The sequence below is a fragment of the Chiloscyllium plagiosum genome, chromosome 1, assembly GCF_004010195.1.
Source record: "Chiloscyllium plagiosum isolate BGI_BamShark_2017 chromosome 1, ASM401019v2, whole genome shotgun sequence".
NCBI lineage: Eukaryota > Metazoa > Chordata > Chondrichthyes > Orectolobiformes > Hemiscylliidae > Chiloscyllium > Chiloscyllium plagiosum.
The window spans coordinates 98,293,308-98,300,251 of NC_057710.1; the positions used below are offsets into that span (position 1 = coordinate 98,293,308).

The following is a 6,944-nucleotide window of genomic DNA, read 5'->3' on the forward strand; positions in this document are numbered from 1 at the left end:
TTGCATAAAAGATTTTGTGCTTTTAGTAAATGATAGGATCATAGGATGATTGTGGCATAGAAAGGGCCATTCAGCCAGTTGCATCCACATACTGGCTTTGTAAAAGAATAATTCACACGGTTCTGTTCTCCTGCCTCCACATCCCCCCCACCAACCCATGCACATTTTAAATCTTCAATTATCCAAATATTACAAAACTGCATTTACATTATTTTAATTTTTTGTATTAAAAGCACTTTGCATCCACCCACTGAATACAGTGTTTTGAATACATGTAGATGTGTCATCTGCAGTGATGTAGAAATTTGATTTTAGAAGAACATGAAACACAAAAAATTGGAAGGAACTGTGTTTCTGTAACTTTGTGACAATAGTGAGCAGGTTGTGACACCAAACCATGCACACTAGCCACAACAGAACTGGCTCAGCATCACCCTGAATTTCTTTTATTGGAGTTGGGGCAGAATCATTGGTTCAACTGAATTGTCATCATTTGTTGGGCCCAACAAAATCTTCGCAATACAAGATCAGAATTTACCAAGAACTAAACTACTATCACCTTCACCACGTGAGAAGGATTTGACAGAAAAGGAAACAACAAATATCAGGAATATGCCCTGAGAAAGGCTGTAACCATTTCATTATTACTTTTAAGCCAGCCGCAGAGTTTTGACATTAGTAATCAGTGCCACTTTTTAATATAAAAGCTATTCATCTGAGTGCAGATTGAGGTATTTATTTACAACTACACTGGCAAAGAGATCTCTAGGTACCTTTTCACATGTCAACACATTGCACATTATTATGCCTTACCCTGCTCACTTTTTACCACCCTAACCACAAAACTTTCTTTTTGGCTAAATACATATAAATAATGTAAGGACAATAGCATTCTTCTTCAGTTCAAATGATCAAAAAGAAAACTTGATTTGATATTTTCTAACTCTGCATCTAGTCCTGAATATCACTTATTTCTAATGTCACCAATCAAAATAGTTGTTAACAGCAGTAGAGCTTGAATATATCATTAATGCGGCTGAAATAAATCAGTGTATTGTTTTGTGCATTTCTTTTCAATGCAAGAGCTAAAATTAGAATTATTTTTCCTTCAGCCAGTTCAGGTAATCTGTCCAATTGGCTTCTTTCTCCTCCTGGATATCTGATGACAATACTATTACTGAGTAAAAGGAAATGACTTAGATACCAGCACAGTAACAGATGAGTAAACAGACTAGCTTCATAAATTATGCAATAGCAGCCTTACAATACGCAGATAAAAATTTAGGTCATACAATAAAGTTCACTGAATATGAATGTAAGTATAAGAAAGTTGGGGGGGGCGGAACCTGGGTGTGAAAGACAATCAAAATCTGAGAGAGAAATGCAGGAAGAAAATACAGTGACTATTGCCGAAAGCAGGAATAAGGAATATCTGAAGAACTGACCCTTGATTCACTTCCACTCATTACAGTACTGAGCTACAGCTCAAAGATCTTAAAAATATTTCAAACTGTTCACACCATTATAAATAAATTTGTAACTGAACATATTAATCGTATGATTTGAAAGTAAAACTTACTTGTCTCAATTTAGTAAACTCCCCAATGTAGTCCTTGATTTTAATTCACACACTCTGCTTTCTCTCTCCCTTTCAGAATGTAATGTGAATCCTACAGCCCTGTACGCTGCCAATACTCTTCTTCGATCACATGACCCACCCAAATTTAGGGCGGGTGCAAAGGGGGAAGGGTGGAGTTATAAAACCCCTGGACCATAGTCCTAACGATACTGAGAACCTCTTCAGACTTTTTTGGTCATGGTACGACTATCTATAATTCTGAAAAAAACAATCTGACAAATTAACTTCGAGCTCATTGTGCCAATTTACTCAGAATAAAACGAGTAAAGCTTCTGTGATCTGCTGTAAAGATTATCTTAAATTCGTCTGTCAAACTACAGATCGTTTTTACAATAATGAGCCTGAAGGAAGTGGAAGAGTATGAAAGTGGTCAGAAGTCCTCCTTCCTTTTGTAATTATAAATCCTGTTTGAGCCAGAAAATTCAAAGAAGCATTAAGCCAGCAGGTTCAGTGAGAGGCTATTGAGGTTTTGCTGAAATGCTGTGTTAAAAGACTAGAGCTGTTGATGGAGATCTGCCAAGATTTTTGTGTAAAGCCTGACTAGAAGATTGCCAACAAAGCAAACGGGGACTGAACATTAGCTCACTCCAGAAAGTAGAATTGCAGCAAACAAGGCGTCGTTTTGACACGGGAAGTTTGTTATGATCTAGACCGCTGTCTCTGAAAGGACGGGGGAAGGAGACACCAAGACTTTTTCAAAAGAGAATTATATAAATGAAGGCTGAAAAAAAAATGCAGGGCTGTAATGAAAGGGGAGGGAAATAGAATGAAGGTCTTTCAAGCAGTGAGCACACAAGCTTGATGGGACAAATGGCCTCCTCCATGATTATGGTGACAGAACAATATGCTCCGCAGACCAAAGTATTCAAACAATTAAAGCAGAAGCTCGGGGGCTAGGGTACATAGCCATGTACATAATTTTTGGCTGCACTGGTGATGAGTAAATATGTGACAATTCCCATTTTATGTGTGTTGCACGTCATTGTGCATTATGGTACAATAATATGAATAAGCCAAAGATTCTTGTATGAAGAATATATTGTTAACTGAATGTATGGTAACTCTCTTTAGTAACTTTCTTCGCTTGTTCAATATTGACCAAGATTTTTAGTGATGTGATTGCTACTTCAGGCGCGTCACCTGATGACCTTCATCATAAGGTCAGATATGGGGATGTTTGCTGATGATTTCAAAATCAGCACCATTCACAACTTCTCAGGTACTGGAGCTTTTTTTTCAATCAACCTGTTCAGAGATGTTATGACACACCTCTGGAAAAGAGGGGCCTTGAACCTGGGCCTCTTGTTCAGTGGTAAGAGCCATTCTGATCCTGACATCTATATGCACAAGTGGAATGTCCTGGACAACACTCATTTTTGGATTGATAACTGGTCATTAGCAATCACCTCGGAGATGTGCCAAGCAATGATAATCTCCAACAAGAGAGAATCCAACCATTATTGCCCCTTGACATTCAACAGTGTTACCATCATTGAATTCTCCTCTATTAATACCCTGAGGGTTACCATTGACCAGAAACTGAACATGACCTGCCTATACAAACTGTGGATACAAAAACAGGCCAGAGGCAGGGCATTCTGTGGTGAGTAATTCACCTCCTGGTTCTCCAAAGCGTATCCACCATCTTTAAGGCACAAGTTAGGAGTGTGATGTAATGTTGCCCACCTTCCTGAATGGGTGCAGCTCAAACAACACTCAAGAAGCTTGACACCATCCAGAGCAAAGGGGCCCACTTGATTGGTACCCCAACCATCACCTTCAACATTCACTCACTCCACCACTGATGCACAGTGTGAAACATCTATATGATACAGTGCAACAAGTCATCAAAGCCCCTTTGACAGCCCTTTCTAATCTTGCAGTATTGACCATCCAAATGGAAATACCACCATCTGCAAGCCATATACTATCCTGATTTTTATCACAACTCTTTCAGTGCTAGTATGTCAAAGACCTGGAAATCATTTCCCAACAGCAGTGTGGGTGCCACTACATCACATGGTGTGCTGCAGTTCAAGAAGGCAGAGCACCACTATCTTCTGCATGGCAGTTATGGTTGGGCAACAAATGCTGGCATAGTCATTGATGCCACATGCCATGAACACATTTTTAAAGAAGGCTACTTAATGGCCTCATGTGGGTCAGGAGAAGCTACCAGTAGTTTCACTGTAACATTGTGGAGAGAAGGTGAGGAAGGCTGCTGAGAAGGCTATTTGAGGAATTTTTATGGGCAGCCACTGCCTCCAGCCCTACCTGCAAACCCATCGACCGAAGAATGCAAAATTCTGCCGTGATAATTTAAAACCAAACCAAAGTTTGTATTGGCATGAATGAATAGTCCCCTGGTAAGTGTGAGTTTGCAGTCTTCTGTCTACTTTCTCCCAAGTTTACATCTTGATTGTGCTGATAACATTGGTCTTTACAGCTACTCTCACTGGCAGAAAGTGCAATGTCGAGAGGTCAGTGAAGAGAGGAAAGGAAGACAATGAAGAACAGTAGTGTGAGAATAGAATACATGCAACACTCATTTCATACCACACAGTGAAATATTGGATTTCATGAACCATTTTCATTGCCTGTGCACATCAGTGTAAATTAGTGGCAGGCAGAACACCTTATATAGTCCGCATGTGCTCCTATGACCAGCTCAGAAGGTTGTAAATACATGTTAAGGTTATCCATTCCAATGGAGCAAGGCTATGAGGCCATGATGGTGTGTGTGTGTGTGTGTGTGTGTGTGTGTGTGTGTGTGTGTGTGTGTTGGGTGGAGGGGGCGGTGGTGTGTGTTGGTTTCTTCTACTGGATCTCCATGTTCCACAATATCTCAGGTTTGGTTTGACAAAAGTCCTCAGTAACAATTCCACGAAAGAGTTGAACAGGAGAGTGTTCTCCTTGGAAGCAATGTCACAGAGTGAAGGCACCACTGCACTCTTGTGTTTCTGCTACAAATATCCATTGATGCTAAAGTGGCCAATGTTCATTGGCCAATCTCTTGGATTCTGCTGCCGAAAGCATTTCTCTTGTAATCCTGACTGGAACTTTGACTGGGAGAGGGAGACCCAACTCAAATTATAGTGATGCCAGTCTCATAATAGAGGACTTCATTCCTGTAGTTAGACGTTGGGTAAAGGCGAAAGTTGAAACTGCTGAAGCTACAGTCACAGTTCAGTGAGGAGAGAAAACATGATGTTGAGGTATCAGTGTTGACAAATGCCAGACCAAAACCAACAATGCAATTCAAGGAAGGGCAAAGTCTACAGTGGAGTAGTAGGATATCAAGCCAAAAAGATAAAAAATGAAAGTTAGATAAAGGCAAGCCATGTACAATCTGCCCAGAGATATTGTAAAAGCTGAAGAGAATGTGAAAGTGACCCAGCCACTATCTATCAAAACAGTTTAAGCTTCAACCTACCCACTTCATAAATGGACAGATTGGTGCAAGGGTTAACGTGCAGAAAGAATATGAATAAATTCATCGTGTCTTCAAACAATATAAGGGATTCTGACATTTTTGATGCTTTCAACCTAGGTTTTTTTTTAAACACACCCAGGGCCCATCCTTGCCTTTGCCAGGTGATTTCTGATCGGTGATTGATAGGCTGAAGCCTTTCTATTTGGAGCTCTCTAAAGTTACACGTGTACAACAAAAGGAGAAAAGAAACCCAGGTGCTGATTTTAAAGCTATCCACCTGGTGGAAACTGGGCGGCTCAACAGTTTAGGTCAACCATGTCCTTTCTGCCTCTTTGTCTTTTATCTTAACTGGCTCTTCTGAGCATAACTGGCAAGGAGTTCAGTGTGAGGTCACAAGGGTCCTTGTCATTGATGTGGATTGGGATCTGGTAATATCTGTTATTTTAATTCTAACCTGAATGAAAACCACTGTCGTTTTCATGCTAGGCAAAAACTAGCTGAAGAGAGTCACAAGCAGGATCTTTTTCAGACTAAACTTTGTGCTCTATTTCATGAGGTCAGGAGGAGTAGCTATTCCAATCTGTCTTCCCCTTCATGAGCTCCACCTTCCTCCCCTCCCCCAAAACCTCAGCTCAGGGCCAAACTGCATATGCCAAAACTTGCAAGCAGTCTGGTTAAATTTGATATCAGGGAGGTGATGGCCTAATGGGTTTTTCTAAAAAAACATTCACAGGATGAGAGCATTTATTGCCCATCCCTAACTGCCCCCAGGGCAGTTGAAAGTCAACCACATTGCTGTGGGTCTGGAGTCACAGAGACCAGGCCAGGTAAGGATGGCATTCGTGAACCAGATGGGTTTTTTTCCTGACAATTGACATGGCCATCATTAGACTCTTAATTACATATATTTATTGAGTTCAAATTCCACCATCCGACCTAGTGGCATTTGAACGCAAGTCGCCAAGACATGACCTGGGACTCTGGTCCAGCGAAAGTACCACTAGGCCATTGCCACTCTCATGAGACTATTAATTCAGACTCAGGTAATGATCTGGCCATAGTAGATCGTGGAATTCAAATTCACTTAAAACAACATCTGAGATTAAGAGTCTAATGATGACTGTGAAACTATTACCATTGTCGGAAAAACAAAAATCTGACTCACTATTGTCCTTTAGGCAAGGAAAACTGCCATGCTCACCTGGCCTGACCAACAAGTGACTCCAGGCCCACAGCAATGTGGTTGACTCTCAACTGCCCTCTGGGCAATTAGGGGTGGACAAGGGTGGCCAGTAATGCCCTCATTATGTGACTAAGTTAAAAAAAATACAGAGCTCACGAGGGAGATGAAATCACTATCAAGGTGATGGAGTTTGTGCTTGGATGAAAATTGAAATCTTTATTCATCCTAACATTCAGCTGCCATAAGTTATAATTCATCAAAGATAGTACATTGGAAGAAAAAAATAGGCTTACGGTATAGTGACAGTGGACCGCTCAGGAGCTGCAGATAATTATCAGCCGTGTACATGGAGAAATAAATTCTTTGACAAAGGAAACACAAATAAGAGAGAGAGTGGACCCTTTAGATCCTTTGGCTATTCCAAAGCGGTAACAATGGAATATAAAGGGAAGTTATTGCTAGAGATATCCTTCTCTGACTCTACCAGCTAGCAAATCAACTTCCTACATATCACCTATTGGACCTCTGACTGAAATGGACAAAAGGAGCTACAACAATCTCAACCAACGGTACAATGCAAATTACAATGTACGTAGCAAAAACAAAGAAGCACCAAAATATACAATATCAAACCTTTTATTTCACTGGAATTGAATAATATTGGTCTTTAGTTTAATACTGGTATGAGT

General features: G+C 40.5%; 1 protein-coding gene across 1 annotated transcript in view; it reads right to left on the reverse strand.

The window, feature by feature from the left end:
• The window catches only part of LOC122551345 (Krueppel-like factor 3), a 44,374-nt gene extending 42,655 nt beyond the window's left edge, over window positions 1–1,719 (reverse strand). Inside the window, exon 1 of the mRNA XM_043693085.1 lies at window positions 1,580–1,719. The gene's annotated coding sequence lies outside the window, so the exon portion shown is untranslated. The remainder of the gene's footprint in view (window positions 1–1,579) is intronic.
• Between the last annotated feature and the right edge of the window lie 5,225 nt (window positions 1,720–6,944).